At 54.2% G+C, this 18,450-nt stretch overlaps 1 pseudogene; it reads right to left on the reverse strand.

Annotated features, from left to right (window-relative positions):
- Window positions 1-478: 478 nt before the first annotated feature.
- On the reverse strand, window positions 479-15,408 carry LOC123288239 (P2X purinoceptor 6-like; annotated as a pseudogene).
- Between the last annotated feature and the right edge of the window lie 3,042 nt (window positions 15,409-18,450).

The raw sequence follows: 18,450 nt of genomic DNA on the forward strand, positions 1-18,450 counted from the left end.
CTGTTGCTGCCTACCACCCGTCTGCCCTGTCTGCCCACATGCACCCTGGCCTGGTCCCTCCCTCCCCAGTGAGGAGGATGTCGAAGGGGATCCCACAGAGCTGGAGCAGACTCCGGGCCTCCACGCCTGAGGCCTCCCTCAGTGAGTGGCTGTCCTGGGGGCAGGAGAGTCTACTGGCCTGCTCTGCCCACTCCTGGGCTGGCCCGGCCCTCACAGGCCTCATCTTACTCATCCATTGACTCCATCCACCCCCAGCCTAGTCCCGGGTCACAGCCCTGTGTCTTTGCTGAGGACACAGGGGACACGCAAGCTGGGACCTGCCTCTCAGAAGCTCCCTGCCTGCTGAGGGGATGGGGACAGAAGGGTCCCTAAACAGACATGGGAAGTGGGGGTAGGGGAGTGGGGTCAGGCCTGGGCTGTGGGGTCCAGAGAGGGGACTCACTCCCCCGGGAACCAGGGGCTTCCTGCCGGGAGACTGTCAGGCTGGTTTTCCAGGGGTCAGGAAGGAGTTCGAGGCAGAGACGTAGGGCGGGGAGAGCACAGAGGGGAGGGGGCAGGGCGTGGGCAGTTCCAGCCCCACATGGTTGTGAAGAGCTGGGGAGGCCAGTGAAGCCAGGCCAGGCCGAGCTCAGCGAGCAGTGTCAAGGGGCGTCACCTCCCGGCCTGGTGGCTGCGTACATGTATGTGTTAGAGTTACGAGGTGACATGCAGTGGCAGAAGGATGGGGGACGTCTGCTTAGGAGACTCAGACATGACATTACCTGCAACGCAAGATCCTGGAGTGCATCCTGGGTCTGAAAATAGAAAGATCTAGGACTATTATTGGCACAGCTGGGGAAATTTAAATGTTCGATTTATCTGCCAATGTTAGATTTCTTGAGTGTGACAAGAGGACAGCAGTCACCTGGGGACAGTCCTCATTCTCAGGACAGCATTGAGAGCGGTCAGTGTCTGAATATCTGCCACTTACTTTCCAATGATTTCATGTGACATCTATCTAAATACATCCGGGTCACTCCAGAGAGGGAGAGAGAAAGCAAATGGGGCAAAATGTTGGGGGAAAAACAAAAACAGCCCTGGTGAACCTAGATGAAGGCTATATGGGTTTTCACGGTACTAATCTTTGAAGTTTTCTATAGATTTTGTAGTTTTTTGGATAAAACCTTAATGGAAAAGTAAAAAATAAAGCCCCCTGTGGCGGGGAGGGAGATGCTGGAGGAGGGTGGAGTGCAGGAGGGGCTGGGGTAGGGGTCCCAGCTGCAGGAGGGGTACGGGGACAGGTGGGGTGGAGGCCAAAGGGCTCAGGAGGGAGGCTGGACAGAGCCTGTGCTGGGGACCTGGAGCTGAGAGCACCCCTCCTGCCCTGGGGCCCCTCACACACACAGCAGACTGTCCAGAGGGACGGGCCAGGGTGTGGTCTGTCCCGGCCGCCACAAGAGGACAGGTGGGGGAGGACTTGGCTGAGGAGCAGCAGGCGGGCAGTGGGGCCGCACCTGAAGTTGTAGCTCCTCTCCTGCAGCTGGAAGGAGTCGGGGGACCAGCAGTCAGAGCCCCCAGCGTCCAGGTCACAATCCCAGAGGCCGGGGATGCTCACAGCACCGCCCTACACACAGTGCATCACTGTTCCACCAGCACGCGGGCCCAGGGCACTCTCTCTCCCCAAGCCCTCCTAAAACTCTGCCTCCTAGAGACCCGGCAGCAATGCCAGGTCCTCAAGACCCCTCCAGCTGCGGCCATAAGGTCCCTGATGTGGAGCACAGGGCAGGAAGGGCTGAAGCGTGGGTCATAACGGCAGCACTTGAAATAGGTGGTGTCCAGGTCTCCAAGACATTGGACCTGAGATAGGTGGGCCAGAGGTCAGGCCCAGCAGGGAACAAGGAGGGTCTGGGGCCAGTCAGGACCAGCCATGCTTACTTGGAGAGGTTGAACTTGCTGAAGGTGACCGTGTTTTTGAGGAACAGCATGAAGTTGTCAGCCTGAACCAGCGGGGGCTTCCTGCAGGTGGGGGGAGGTAAGGGGTAGGCTCTGCTGCTCCTGGGACCCTTCCTTGGGTGTCGGGGACACTTACACCAGCACAGTGTTGCTCTCCCCGGGGCACCAGCCTCGGATCTCACAGGTCCTGTGGGTCCCATTGAACACCACACACTGGCCCGTTTTTATGCCTTGAAAACACAAGACAAATTCCAGGCCCTCCAATCTCCACAGGGCCTGGGAAGGGAGTGGCAGGGGGCTGTCGGCAGAAAGAAGAGACTCAGAGGCACCACCAGGCCTGCACACTGGAGCCACCTGGGGTCCCAGCACAGTCCCCTGAACCCACATTCCAGTGGAGGTGCCGGAAGACAGGGCCCTCAGTTATGTGGCTGTGCGTCCCTGTCTCCCCTTCAGGACAGTCCCCGTCAGCCCAGCAGGTCCCCAGTGGATGGAGGGTGCTGAGGTGGTGAGAGAGCAGAGGTGTCCAGGCCCAGGAGGTGTCTCCACTTCGTGACCCAGCCCTGCAGGCCACAGGGACATGCCTCACCCCTGCTTAGCCCCCAGGGTTCCCTGAGTTTGGGGCACATGGGAAAGCTGGAGGGTGCAAATAAAAGGAGGTGGTCAGAGAAGGGAAGAAAAGCAGCCCCTGGCCAGATAGGGGTGCAGTGTTGTATCCCAAAGTAGACGAGACTCCTCTCCTGATAGTTGTCTCCCCGGTGGAGTCAGAAGTGAGCCCCCAGGCCCAGCTCCTCTAGTCCAACTCAGATGACAGGGAAGGTGGCGGGACTCTGGGAGGGTGAGTTCATGCCAGGGTGGAGGTGCTGGGAGTGGCAAAGGGCAGGGCCGTCCTTAGAGGTCCTGTAGGGAAGTAGCACCCCACACACTGGCCAAGGGACCACAGGCTAGTCCCTTCCCAGCTTGTTCTGCTGTAAAAGTGGGACAGTAGTGCCTGCCCATGGTCACAGAGTTCTTAGCATCAGCCAGGAGGGGATGGAGGCGAGCTCTCTGGGAGTCCCACACCTCAGATAGGGAGCACCTTCAAGTGTCAGGCACTTGCACAGACATGATTCTGCCAGATGGAGGGTGGACGCCGCTGTCCAGGGCCCCAGGGAATACAACACCAGGGTGGCAGGAAGGGCTGGGGACTCTAAGCCAAATGAGACAGTGGGACTTTGTGGGGGTTGAGACTGTGAGAAGTGGACAGAGGACAGCATGGGGCCTCCTGCTCTGCCCCACTGTCCCTACCTATGTCCTGAGTCTGCTCCTCCTCTCCACCCTGCTAGACCACCACCTTCTCTGAGCAGACTCCACGGTGACCACCGCGGGTCCCACCTCTGCCCTCGTCCACCACCTTCCCGCAGCCCGCGTGGTCCATCCCAATGCACAGACGACTGAGCGCCCCTCCCCGGAGCCCATCTGTGGCTCCGCTGCTGCTGGATCCACTTCAGCTCCTCAGAGGGGCTCACAGGGCCTCTGTGACCTTCGGCTACCCCTTCCCTGGCCCAGTCCCAATCTAGGGACAACCCCACTCAGTGCCAGGAGCCCTGGAGGTGACTCATCTCGCACTGCTCGCAGCCTTTGCCCACACAGCCCCCTCTGCCTGCACATCCTCAACATCCGGCTCCAGCCTCACACCCTGCGGGAAAGCCTTCCTGAGGCCCCAAGTTTGCTGACAAGCCTCCCTGGGTCTGCCAGCTGCAGCTTCTGTCCCCATCGCAGGCCCTCCGCCTGGCTGGGCTGTCTGTGCAGGAGCTCCCTGAGGTGGGGAGGGTGGTTTTGCAAGCCTGGTCTGGGGGGAGGCTCGACAGGTGTTTGCTGGAGGCTGTGGCACCACAAGGACACAGTGCATGTGCTGGGAGGGACCAGATGACCAGGACCCCTGAGAGGAGCTGGCAGGAACTCTGCTATTTAGGAACTCAGGAAGCCTGCTTGTCAGAGCTGATGAACTACTTCACAGCCCCAGCAGTTTCAAGGGAAGGGCGAGAAGCCAGGGCATGAGCAAAGAGGAATCACAGATTCCAGAAAACACAGAACTGTGGCCCCAGCACAATTTCAGGACAGTCCACAAACTTAACATTAACTAGTAGTCTTCTGAGCATTTAGAAAAGGAGGGACATCGTGTGTGTTTGCTGAACGCCAGCACATCCTTTGTGCACGTGCCTCACCTCATTTGTGGACAGCGCCATCCAGGACGTGTGGCACCCCAGCAACTGTGGTGGGACCAACGACCAGGACTCAGGGGATAGGGACCCACACAGTTACCCTCCAGCCCAGCCAGCGATTCAGTGTTGGACTCAATTAAAGAAAGATGTCACCATGGAGGTAGGCTTCCCGGGCTACGTCCCAGGTCCCCAGTGTTCAGACAAAATCCACAACTGGGGAACCTCACAGAACAACAGTGACAGTTTCCAGAAGCAGACTGCTCAGGGGGCAGTCCCATCACCCACAGGCTGGAGGCCTCGGGGAAGTGACTCAGCGTGGCTGAGCCCCAGTCTTCTCCTCTTCAATGGGGCCTGCAGTACTTCCTGCTGGGCAGGGTGTTTGTGAGACTAAATGAAATGATTCACGAGAAGGCTTCAGCTCAGTACCTGGGCTACAGCAGCACATGCTGAGCCCTCAGTCACCTGGGAAGGAGGAGGGGGCACATGGCTGGTGACCCAGGGCTGGTGGAGGAACCAGGGACCCACTGGGAGGCTCCCAGGGAGCCTTGCCTCTGGGCATCTGCCCTGAACTTGTTCTGGTGTCACAAGGAGACTGGGCTCTGAGAAGAACACGTTCTCCCCCCGGAAGGCAGGGGTCAGGGTTGGCCCCTGCTCGGCTCCCTCGATGGGAGAGGACAGAAGCTGGCAGCTGGGTTTGTGAGGGAAGGGGTCCTGCCCCATCAAGTCATCAACCCTGTACCCCAGGAAAATGCCTCCAGTGAGGGAAATTGAGGCAGAGACAGGAGGCGGGCTGGGTTTCTGGCCATTTCTGAGCTCCTGTCCACCTCTTTGGGACAAGTTTTTTCTTGTATTCATCCTCATTCACTCAACCAGACGTTCCAAGAGCCTCCTGCTTCACGGCACTGAAGATACAGAGCTACACTGTGCCAGGCGCCCACCAAGGCTAGTGGGGAGGGGTCCCTTCATTGCACCATGGCGGGGGGCCAGGGGAGCAGGTGGTGAGCTCTGCCTGGGACAGAGGCAGGGTGGCTGTGCAGAAGAGGAGCTGGCACCGTGTGCTGCCCATGACAGCTCTTTACATTTTGGGGGATGCACACCCAGGAAGCAGGGGGAGGGCTGGGCAGAGGGCACAGGGGTGGCAGCGGTCAGGATCTGCGGGGACTTGGTGGCCACCATCAGGGAAAGGGAGCCTTCCAAGGGTGGCAAGCAAGGGCTGGCAGGCTCTGATGGCGTCACCTGTGAAAGCTCAGCCTGGCTGCTGCATGGAGCACACCAGGGGGCCCACAAGAAGACCACAGGGACAGCGTGGGCAGCACAGAAAACAGTCAGGAGACGGAACGGACAGGAGGGAGGGACACGGAGGTGTCGAGCCAGGTCCAGCTCTGGCACTGGGAGATGTCATGGCCTCATTGGGTGAAAAGAGACCACACTGGGAGAAGGAGGTTTCCCTTTGGACGTGGTGGGAGTGCTTCAGGAGGCAGTCATGCCGTGGGCAGGTGGTCACTGGGCTACAGTTTGGGCATCAGCAGAACAGAGGTGGACCCTAGGGCTGTAGAGGATGTGGGTGGAGGGAGAAGGGGCTGGAAATGCAGCATTGGAGGCACAGAGGAGGAGCCAGACCACAGGGCGCAGGTCAGGGAGGGGAGCATTCAGGAGCCCCAGGCCCTGGCCCCCAGGCCCCTCCAGCCCTCCCTCAAGCTCAAGCCTTGAGTGCCAAGACCCTTTACTCTCCCGGATGCACCTGCGTAATGCAGTACCTCTGGCCTGGCTTCCCGACCCGCCCCTTTGCCCTCCTGGAGACGTCTTACACACCCCTGAGAACCCTGTCCAGGGCCACTCCTCTGTCAGGCCATTCCTGAGCCCGACCCTGTAACAGTGCCCATACTCCCTCTGTCATCACATGTCCCCCTGCACACACTCGCTGCATAGGGGAGATTAGAGGTGGCAGCGCCTGGCAGCAGCACCAAGGTACCATCTGTGGTGGCTTCATGAAGTCGGCCACCTCCCACAGCCGGTTCCCCAGCTCCTTCCTCTGGGTCTAGGAAACCCCTTTGAGTTTGGAGATGATGGAAACCTGGGGGTCCAGGTCCTGCTCCCGGTAGCCGTTTTTGGTGAGGAAGGCCCACCTGGGGTGAGGCGATGGGCAGTGTGGTGTGTCCCCAGCACATGGTGAGCAGTGGCTGAGCTGGGCCCTACCCACTAGGTCCCTACACACCCTGTAGGCTCCCAGCACAGTGTCCAGGGCCCCCGCCTCTTCTGCAGCCTCATTTGCCACCCCAGACACCCTGCACAGGCCAGAAGTCCCGGCCACGCATCGGAGAGCCCATGCTCTCAGACTGAGGTGCCTGCCACCACCTCCTTCACTGGCCTTCACCCGCCCCCTGCTACGACCATAGCCAGCTCCTCCTTAAAGGGTCCTCTGACCCAGCCACAAGTGGTGGTCTTTCTCGGGGGCCTTAGGGCTCCAGCTCTCACAGGTGGCAGGGACTAACTCCTGCCCCTCCCGGGGCCTCCTGGGCTGTGGTGAGACCCATCCTGCTCTGTGCCCAGAGCCAAACACATAACTTGGGACAAGGCCCAGGAAAGGAGGCAGGTGGGCGCAGAGGAGGACGCAAGCACACGGCTTGCTCTTGTCCCTGTTGGCCTCTAGACAGACGGAGATCCTTCCTTCTTCCCCTAGCCTGTCCCAACCTGCCCCCTCCGCCACCACCAGCCCGGCCCCTGAAGAGTCTGACCCCCAACCCTCAGTCCAGCAGGACCAGTCACGGTCCCTGCAGCCAACCTGCCCGGGCGCCATTCTCTCACCCCACCACATAGGCCGTGACCCCCAGCTGCAGCCACCTCTGCAGGGCGCCCAGCTGCCAGTCCTGGTCATCACACGCTTCTCAGTTCTGTAATCCGGAAGCCCCCAGCCTGTCCCGGCCTCTGGGGAGCCCATGCTCTCAGCTCCTGCTGGCTGCCATGGGCCAGGAGTCAGCACAGCAGCTGCAGCCCCAGCTCAACAGGAGGTACAGCAGGTGCCCAGGCCAGGCCAGGCCAGCAGCTGCTAAAGGGACACTTCCACTCAGGGCAGGAGCCAGCCCACCCCAGCCCTGGGCGCAGCCCCAACCCCCAGCTGCCCTGGGCCTCCCTTCCCCTCCAGACTCCCTCTACTGGGCCCAGAGGCACAGAGAGGAGCGGCCCCTCTCCCCTGCCCTTTGGCCTCACTTCCTTGGGGACACAGGGAATGACAGTGTTGTAGGTACTTTGAGAGGGTGGTAGGAGCCCAGAGGAGGGCCTAAGGAAAGCTTCAGGAAGTAGGGACCTCTGAGCTGACACTTGCAGATTCTGAAGTTCCACAAGCAACGCTGGGGAGGAACGTTCCTGGTGGAGGAAGCTGCACATGCGACACCAGAGCGTGAGAGAGACCTGGGACCCACAGAGTGACAGCCTGACTCTGGCTCCAGAGAGGAGGGTGGCTGGCCCTGCAAGGTCCCCCAGGCCCTCCTGTGCGATGCCCGGTAGAGCTGGCCCACCCTCCAAGCGCAGGGACTAAAGCACAGCTGTGGAGTCAGGCACGTTCCCCAGTCCGCGGAGGGGGACGATGCGGGACCCACACGGACGGCAGCGGAAACAGGCCCCATCAAGGCGCCCAGCCCTGCGCCTGGCCCGTGGCACGTGCCCTTCTGCATCCTCCGGGAGCAGGCTCAAGGTCTGAGCAGGTCAGGGCCGGTTTCCACAGCAACCAGCAACACGGGGTTGCTGGGCGACCTCCGCCAGGAGCGCGTCTCTCCTGGCTGCGGCGGCGCCTGTTCACTGTCCGCCACATACGATTGGTCCACGCAGCCGGAGGGTCCGCCCACATGCCCCCCGCTGAGCTCTAGGTGCCCCGGGCTCAGTCCCAGCCCCAGTGCCCGTGACTGCGAAATGGGTGTAACCACGAGGGGTCCCTGCGAGAGGTCTGGGGAGAACGACCAGCAGGAAGGGGAGGAGGCGGCAGTGGCCGCTGGGCGTCCTGCATGGGTCCTGGAGGCGGAGGGACGTTCAGACGCGGATTCAACTCAGGTGCACGGGCAGTGGGTTCAGGTCTGTCTCCTTCCCTTGGGGGATCGAGGCAGGGCTGGACGGGGCAGGCTGGGGCCGAGGGGGCAGGGGACCCCCAGTCCAGCAGAGAGCACATCCCTCCGTGGGACACCTTCAGGGCAGCCGGCGGCCCCGTGCCCTCCCGGAAATGCTCTTGGCAGCATCAGTTGTCCCACCATTAGAACACGCTTCCAGAATGGTGTTAAAATGCAAAAACCTAGCCAGTCTAAGACGGGGTTTCCCACCTCTCCCGGAAATGGGATCAGGGCTGGGTTTTCCCAACCCAGAGGAAAAACTAAGCTAATGGACGTATAGAACTTAGAGAAGGAATAATCGAAGGTAAAATAAAGGTGTTCGGTTTTTCTTTTTCTTATTCTGAACTGATCTAACGGATTCATTCTGTTCAAAATAACAACTAAAAATACATTGGGTGATAACAGTTCATGAATAAGTGACGTGTAGGAGGAATTGGGAAGACTCTGTCATAAGGGACCTGCACTAACCATGAAGAAACACAGTGTCATTGCAAAGTGAACCGAGGTTAGTTGTAAATTTATATTGTAAGCTCTATGGAAGCCATTTAAAAACTTCAAAAGAAGTATAATTGATACGCTGAAAGAAAAGAAAAAAATAGAATCATATAAAATGCTCAATTAAAAGCAGAGAAGGCAAAAAATAATTTAAAAAGTACAAGACAAAAAAAGAAAGATCAGGGGCTGGCTGGTGGCGCAGCGCTTAAGTTCGAACGTTCTGCTTCGGGGTTCGCTGGTTCGGATCCCGGGTGCGGACGTGGCACCGCTTTGCAAGCTATGCTGTGACAGGCATCCCACGTGTAAAGTAGAGGAAGATGGGAACGGATGTTAGCTCAGGGCCAGTCTTCCTCAGCAAAAAGAGGAGGATTGGCAGCAGATGTTAGCTCAGGGCTAATCTTCCTCAAAAAAAAAAAAAAAAGGAAAGATCAAAAGCAACAGATAGAGACAGTTACAAATATGGTGGATATTAATCCAACTATATCAATAATCACTTTAAGTAGCAATGGTCTAAATACTGCCAGTAAGAGACAGATTTCATCAGCTGACATTAAGAAAATAAGAACAAACTACATGCTGTCAATGAGAAACCCACTTTAATTATAAAGACACAGCTAGGTTAGAAGTAAATGGACAGAACAAGATAAGTCAGGCTAACACACATCCAAAGAAAACCAGATGAGCTGTATTAATTTCAGAAAGCAGATTTCAGAACAAGAAAAATTCTCAGGGACAAAGAGAGGCATTCCATATGTTAAAGGGGTCAATTCTACAAGAAGACGTAACAGTCCTTAACATACATGCCTCTACCAACAGAACATCAAAGTATGTGAGAAAAAAACCGATAAAACTGCAAGGAGAGATAGACAAATCCACTGTCACAGTGGATGGACACAGAAATGGACAAATCCACCCCCACAGCACTAAGCACTGCTCTGTCAGTAACTGACGGAAGCGGGAGGTGGGACATGAGGAAGGATGAACTGAACGGTGTCATCCATCAACTGGATCTGATAAACATTTATCAAACACCACACCCAGCAAAAGCAGAATGTCCAGGCTTCAAAAGCTCACATGAAACATTCGCCAGATAGGACACGTTCCAGGTAAGAAAAAATCACACTGCAACAAATTTAAAACAAAAGAAATCATATACAGTAAGTTCTCAGACCAAAAAGGACTTTAAAATTTGAAACAAAAATGGAAAGATAGCTGGAAAATTCCAAAATATTTGTAGATTAAACAACACATGGATCAAAAAAAGGGGTCTCAAGAGAAATTGCAAATATTTTTCACTAAATGAAAATGAATATAAAACTTATCAAAGAGTGTGGAATGCAGTGAAAGCAGGACCCAGAGGGAAATTTACAGCAGTGAATGCACAGATTAGAGAAAAAGAAAGAGCTGAAACAACAAGCTAGAGAAAGAAGAACAAAGGAATCCTAAAGTAAACAGAAGAAAGGAAATAATAAAAACTACAGCAGAAATTAATGACACTGAAAATGGGAAATCAATAGAGAAACTGATAAAAGCAAAACCAGTTCTTAAAAAAGATTTAAAAAATGGGTAAACCTCTAGCCAGGCTGACTGAGAAAAAAAGAGAGAAACACAAATTACTAATATCAGAAATGAGAGAGGGGCTATAAATACTGATCCCATGAACACTAAACAGATTATAAAGAAATATTTGATATTTGATATCTTTCCTGATGAGTTCTGCCGGATCTCTAGCAAATCTTGAAATGAACTAATTCGATTCTTTCCCTGACCCTTTCACAGCTGGCTGTTAACTTATATAACCAAGATATTGATGAGAATATGAGTTAATGTTTAAATCATTTTCAACTAGTAAGACTCTATTGTGCATAAATTAGACATCACCAAAATGCAAAACTTTTGGGATTCAAAGGACACCATTAAGAATGTGAAAAGACAATCCACAACATAGAGAAAAATTTGTAACTCTATACCTGATAAGAAACATACCTAGAATATATAAAGGACTGTGGCAACTCAGTTATAAAAAGACAACCCAATTTAAAAGTGGGCCAATGAGCTGAGCAGATATTTCTCCCAGGAAGATATACAAATAGCCAGTAAACACATGAAAAGATGTCCAGCATCATTAGCCATCAGGGAAATACCACTCAAAACCACAGTGACATATCATTTCACACCCATGGGATGGCTAGAATCAGAAAGACAGTAAGTGTTGGTGAGGATGTGGAGAAAGTGCAACCCTCACACACTGCTGGGAGGAATGTAAAATGGTGCAGGCACTTTGGAAAAAATTCTTCCAGGTACCCAAATAGTGAAACAGAGAGTTACCATAGGACCCAAAATTCCACTCCCAGGTACACACCAAAAGAAATGAAAGCAGATGTCCATGCAAAAACTTGTACAGGTATGTTCACAGCAGCAATAGTCATAACAGCTGAAAAGTGGACACAACCCAAATGGCCGTCAACTGAGGAATGGAGAAATACGCTGCTACAGCCACACAATGGGATATTATTCAGCAATCAATCAACATGCCACAACATGGATCGACCCTGAAACCACTGGGCTGAGTGAAAGAAGCCAGACACAGAAGGTCACACATTCTATGATTCTGTTTATATGAAATGTTCAAAATGGGCCAATCCATTGAAATAGAAAGTGAATTTGTTTGTCTAGGCCTGAGGGGTTAGGGGAAATGGGACTCTCTCCTAATGGGGAAGGTGTTCCTTTGGGAGGGATGAGGGAAAGCTTCCAGAGTCAATTTTGTGATGTTGCACAATTCTGTGAATGTACTAAAAAACGCTGAATTGCACACCTTCAAGCGTGACGTGTATTGTTTGTGAACCATATCTTACTAAAGCTGTTACGATGAATAAAAGACTGTGCTGTGCATCGTCAACATAGACAGTAACCCCCAGAAGGGAGCATGGAATCTTGTTCACTCACTTGAAAGGACCCGAACTAGGGCAATGAAACCCAGAGGAATTCTATTCATTAACGTTCAAGGTACCAGGACATGCTGAAATATTCATGAGGATTTCCATGTTTTAATTTTTTTTAAAAGGAACCTAAGTTTAAAAAAAAAACATATTCCCAAGTGTCAGGAAAGAATCATCATCACTCAGGGGGAGGGGAACACAGAGATGTCATCAAATGGAAAGAAGTGTGAGAGTTTGGGTCACACGGATCTGCACCCTGACTGTGAAAGTGGACCCACATTTATTACTGCTCCACGCCTAAAGATGACCTCAGAAGTCAAACAGCCCAATAACAATATCTCTTTCAAAAGCATCAGTTTGTGAAAAAACAAAATATTAATAAATAATTACTGTGCAATCATGAAGAACTGAACCTTCCAGATTCCCAGTTTTAAAACTAAAATTTTCTGACGATTCCATATCATAGGCGTTGGAGGGACTCTCCTCCTCGTGGTTGGAGTGGATTCCAGAAGTGACAGATGCCTTAAGGATACAACTGAAAAGAATCCAAGAGTGTTTTTAACACGCTCTTTGTCGACTCTGAGTCTAATCCTAACTCTATATAAGATAACAGACATAAATGTGGGTCAGCACGACCAGCGGGCAGAGTGACGAAGGATCATGAGAATTCAGTACTTTGCAGTGATGTTGCAGGGCATGTCTATTAAAATCCATCAGGCTTTAAAGTACCTTCCACGAGCGATCAAACACAAAGACAGAGACATTCTGATTTGTCACAAAGGTGTGCACCTGTCCTTGATGCCAATCTTTGTCCCCTTCAGTTCACACAACCATCACGCACCACAATACACTCCCCTGGGCTCACGCCGCCCACCAGGGCCAAGGGGCCTGAGGTGCTGGTGCCACAGAAGTCTCGGCTGCTTAGCCAGGAGATACCTCCAACCTCCACCTCCCCTTCTGTCCTGGCAGGTCAGGAGGACCCCCACCCACCCCAGCCTAGGGGCTCTCAGATGGCTGTCCTGACACAGTCAAGGTTCAATGATTTGGGGGATGTAGGGTCACCAAGTACGAATGCATACAGAAGCTGCCTCTACCCGCATTATGATCCTATCAAGGAACAGTCTTGACCCTAAAAAGGAAGGATGTTGTTCCAGAATAGAGGACAGACCATCCCATGAAACCGCATTTGCCAAGCTTCCCCTGACATGTGTGTGCACATTATATAGAAATTGCACTCACCCCACCTTTCTAAGGGGTTTCCTCCTCTCTAAATGGAGATGATGGTAAACCTGCCTGCTGGGGGTGTGGTGAGAAATAAGCACAGGGAGAGTGTGGCCCCAGTCCCAGCACAGAGAGAGAGGGAAGACGTGTCAGAACTTGATTCTCACACACATGTCTCCTCCTGGCCTTGATCTGCCCCCTGCCCGCCATCAAGGAAGACCATCGTGGGCCAGCCTGGAGCAGAGCTTGGCCGTGGGAACCAGGCCTTGGAAAGACCTGGGTGGGGACAGCAAGTCACGAGGCGGGGGGGTGGCCCTGAGTCTGCCACCAGAGCCCCACAACTTCATTAGTACAATGTGGCTCGAGTCTTTTCTGCACACCCACCTGAGCTCTGACCTACTTCATAGCAAGCACAGCGCTGGGCAGCCACGGTCGGGGGCACAACAGCTCCTGCCCCCCAGGAACATCAAAGCCAGGGAAAGGAGAATCAGTGATGGCCTTGGATGACGGATGATCGTGATCTAGTGCTTTTTATTGAGGTTTAAATAGAAACATAAAGAAGCATGGCATTGAAACACATTCAACAGGAATTGGAAAAAACACAAAAATGAAATCATCTAGCTAAGTGAACGTGGGGGAATCATTTGCTGGTGGAAATTTTGGCAGGATGCTCATGACCTGTGAAGGCTGCTGGCTGAATGTGCAGTAGAGGCAGCGGAACAGAACCACTCTGAGGGAACCAAGCACACTGGGGGAAAACGCCGCAAAGAGCAGGGGCTGTCATTACGGGTCCCCTAAATGACCCGTTGTAGAATCTGACCTCCAACACCTCCCCGAGGGGTTGTTTTATTCATGGGGACCCATGCGAGCACCGTGTGCTTCGAGCTCTGGAACAGCAGGACATTGACTGGCCTGCACATGTCAGGACCCGGCCTTGGTCCTCTACCCAGCAGGTGTCCCCGTGTCAACTAGCGAGCCTACCTGGATCTGCCCGAAGCCAATGGTGACAGTAGCAGTAGAGGTGAAACCTTTAATGACTGACAGGGCAGGAGATGACGTCCAGCAGGAATCCTGGTCAGCCAAGAGGAAATACCAAGTTGGTCCCAGCTCTGCCCGGTCCCAGAGGACAAGGGTGGACATGGGCTGGGAGATGGGGTGTGGGTGGGATTGGGGTTAAGGGCTGGTGGGTGATATGCCATTTGAGCTGGTGTGGAGAGCAGGAAAGGGAGGCTAGAGTCTGAGGGCCTGGGCACTTCTCCAAGTGTCCTGGCCTCTAAGCAGAATGGGGTAGGGCTGAGGGCACCACCACCCCCCCACACACACACACATACACACAGAGACAGCCCTTAGAATGCAAAGAAGGAAATGCTGAAGGCAGGGGCATCCTCAGGCTGCAGCCCCCACTACAGCAGGAAGAGAGTCTCACCCAAGCCCAGGAGCCCATGGCCAACTGCATGCAGCCCCACAGGAAGGCCAGCAGCACAGCACAGGGGGGGTCACGGAAGGTGTAGAAGGAGACCAGGAGGGACATGATGGCCACGGGGCCCAGAGTCACATCCCGGGAGGTGCCAGGAAGAACTATATGAAGCACCCCTGAAGGCAGAGTGGAGGCCAGACTGCTGGGGAGAGAGAGCGATGAGCACCCAGGAGACACACGGCACACCCACGGTGTCCCTGGTGTAGACGTCTCAGCACAGGATCCGTGTGTCCATCGTGTGCTTTGGGCACACCAGCGCACACAGGCAGGGTACACGCTCACCCTCCATCATCCACGGGTGTGACCTCCAGTGATCGAGGGACCTCTTTTCCACCCACACCCAACTGGGGCCTCGGGTGCCACCTGCGGGAGCACAAAGGCCTGTGTGCCTCTGTGTGAGTGTGTGAGTCTGAGAAAGTGTTCTTAAAGCTACCGTGAGTCATCCTGCTGTCCCACCACACAATCCAGAACTAGGCCTGTGTCTGTGTGTGACAAGTGTGACAAGAGCAGTTACGGCGCGTGAGTGTGCCCAAAGGCAGTCACAGGGCTGGATTGTAAACCGAGACTTCTTGGGCCCCATGGAGCCCTGGCTGCCCTGCCGTCTGGAGGGGATACTGTGCATTTCTACTCTGCTGCTAGGTGGGCGCTGACAACCGGAGTGGGGTCAGGCCATGGGCAGGGCATGTGGCCTGCAGCAGAGCAGACATCTCACCTGGGGCTGGAGTCAGTCACCTCAGCACAGGCCAATGCCTGGGGAATGACCTTGAGCCCCACCAAGAACCTGGCCGGTAAGTCCACTTGAGCCACTGCACAGAGAGGGGGTCAGCCAGGCCCGGACGGTCAGCTTTCCCCGCAGGGCCGCAGGGGGCAGCAGAGGGCCGGCAGGGCCATGCGCGCAGGAGGCTGAGGGCCAGGGCCGAGCCAGCACCCGCACAGTACAGGGCACGCCTGGGGTGGGAGAGCGGGTGACACAGACCAACAGCCAGGGTCCAGGCCCCGGGAACCCAGCAATAGCGGTACCCAACCACCACCTGTGCCATTCGCATCCCTAGAGGGGCACCAGGGGTTCTAGTTGGTTCTGGAGAACTTTAGAGCCTCCTCGATTGATTCAGGGTGGCAGCATCCTCTAGGATCATGACGCCCCCTGCTGCAGAGCCAGCCCCAGACCATCCCTCATCACGGGCCCCGCGAGCCTCTCTGGGCAGAACCGACCCCACCCCCGAAGCAGCTTGCCTGGAACCCCGGGGTCTAAGGGTGGGGACCCCAAGCCAGCTAACGGTCCGCGGCCTGCCGGCCCCACCAAGGCCGAGGGCGGCGGGGACCCGGGTGGGGACGCGGTGGGTGGCTAATGGGGGTCCTCGATGAAGGCGCCCGCACCCTCGGACCCCGCACTGCCCCTCGCGTCCGCCGCCCCCGGCCCGTCCCCGGCAGCTCGCCCACCCCGGCCCCGGGCCCGCCGCGGACTCACCTGACGCCGCAGCTCGGGGTCTCCGGTTATCGCCGCCGCAGCCGGCTCGGCAGGAACCACAGAGGAGGGGGAGCGAGGGGCGGGGCCGGGCGTAGGGGCGGGGCCTGCGCGCACGCGTCCTCGGGGCGGGGCGGGATCCGGGCGGGATCGGGGCTGGCACCGCTGCTGGGCCGGCGCTCTGTCCGGCGCCCCGGGCGCCCCCAGAACGTGCTGCAGGTTCTCGGTGAGCGCCACCCGCCCACCAGCCGACCCGCCGCTCCACCCCGGGCACCGCCCTCCACAGCCACTTGTTGTCCCCACCAGAGATGGCCGCTCGTCCCTCCCTCCAGCGGTCGGTGCTGACCCCAGTGTGCCCTGCAGCCCCACTGCGGTTCCCTGCCCATCTGCCCTCTCTGCTGCCCCCAGACTCCTGGTGGTCTGCTCCTGGGAGAGGGAGGCAGGGGTGGCCTTGCTCACCGCGAGGTCTGCGGGGGTCGGCCCAGCATTCGACACCCCATTCCTGCCCCCGGCTCTGACCCTGCACCCCGACCCGTGCCCACAGCAGCCTGGGCTAACTCTGCCAGCCCCCAGCTCGGGAGGATGGGCGCCTTTCCAGAGCTCAGGGATCCACAGATCCCAGGGGGAAGCCAGAAGGGGGCTGGTGCCCAAGTCCCCAGAGACCAGCCTTTTTTAAAATGTTTGCCTGAGAGTGTAACAGAAAGGAGACATCTAATGTTGCAATACATCGTATCCTGTGTGTTTTATGAAATACTGAAATTCATAGTCATATAAAAATTACTACTGACCCGCTGTTTCACACAATTTTTTGACCTTGTTAATCCTCACAGAGGATTTTGAATCTGTTGGTGGCTGACAAAGTTCGAACCCCAAGCATTTAGAGTCTATTGGAAGGATGTACGCCAGAGTCAAGTGTAACCACAATTTCTCAGTGTGGGCATTTTCTGTGTTTTGTATTTGCCTTCTTTTGCTCATCTCAAGTCTGAAAATACACAAGAATAATGAGAATTGTGGTCTTTACGTCTGAGATAGGAAATCCCAAATAATTTATATTATCGACGCAAATAATCAATAACCATCTATAGATTAGAACGATCAGGTGATGTTTATCTGAGCCAAGCTGAGGACGAGCCCGGAAGCGCAGTCTCCACCAGGAAGGGAGCACTCCAGAGAAGCGTGGCTTGCAGCAGGTTATATATTGTTTCGGAACAAAGAACATACATCAAGCATGACAGGAACACAATTTTTTTCCTCAAAGTCACAAGGAGATGATGTGCTGCAGTTTAGCATGTGCACAGCAGGTCAACTTGACCTTGGTTTCCTGGGAAGAAAAGCTTATCTTCAAAGAAGTCCTGGTGTTGGCGTCAGAGAGAGGGGGGCATTCATCCCACCTTTGAAGAGGGCGCTCCTCGCTTTGGGAAGACGTTTGAAGCAGATGGACTGTGTGCGTTCAGGGCGCCGTAAGTCAGGCTGCTCCGGGGAAAGCAAGTTTTAGGGCAAATCAGGGTTAAACGAGAATGGCTGCCCCATATACTTCAAAATGTGAAAACTTCTTATTATTCTACTATTTTCATCAATATATAATCTTAATATTTTCCCTTCTCAATATTCTATCACAACTCGGATAAACTTCCTGTTTTATTGTTTGTATGTTGTACAATCAAGTTTGTTCCCTACAAATATATTATTGATTTAGATGATGCCTCGAGAAGCAGGCAAGCGTAGGGAAGATGAAAGTCTGGAGAAAATATACGGGAAATCAGACTGATTTCAAATTATTAAATTATGTGACAATGCAATAGTAATTCTTTGTTGTCTACTGTTGTCTACTTTTTGCTGGGTATTCTTTGTATTTCATGTCCAAAATCAAGGCCACAGACCCAGCTCTCTACTAAGTTTGTCTCATTAAAGAAAATTTAAGACCACACCAATCCCAACAAAAATGGTTACAGAGTCTGTCAGAAATGTTTATCAATCGTCCTGGAGAGCAGCATGAAGAACTGGTTTGGGGAGAAAGGAAAGGTTCATACAGGAAGGAACACTGATCTGGGCGTTGGGCGTAGTGGACTTTTGTCACATTCAGGGTTAAAGTTTTCTAGAAGAACAAGACTGAACAATTACCTGTGAATTTAAACTGCTATGATTTGTAATAATGTTGTGAGGAGCAGGCAGTCAGCATATCCCTAGCTGTCAAGAGACAGAAATGTTTAGTGAACTGAGCAGGTGCAGGAGAGACGGGCCTCGCCTTCCGGTCGGCATCTCGGGAAGCAGGATGGAGGCGGAGGCCTGCGTCAGGACCGGGAGGAGGGGGCACTTCGGATCCTGTGACATGGCGCCACCTAGCGGGCAGCTGTGAGATGGCCTGCAGCGCTTTTATTCTTTCTTCGTTGATCAAACCTGGTTAATGACGTCTGCAGCAGTCACTCAAAAACTAAAACCCATCTGGACTTTTTATATTTGAAAAATATCCACATTTCACTGAAGGTTCATTAATAAGGACTTTAAAAAGATGTACAATTTGTGAACTTGCATTCTGACCTTTCTATATTATCAATCTCAAAAATATTTAAAATAAGCTTCGTGATTTTTGATACACCTACATTTTTATATTTCACTGTGCGGT

This window comes from Equus asinus, chromosome 8 (assembly GCF_041296235.1).
Source record: "Equus asinus isolate D_3611 breed Donkey chromosome 8, EquAss-T2T_v2, whole genome shotgun sequence".
NCBI classification, from domain to species: Eukaryota; Metazoa; Chordata; class Mammalia; order Perissodactyla; family Equidae; genus Equus; species Equus asinus.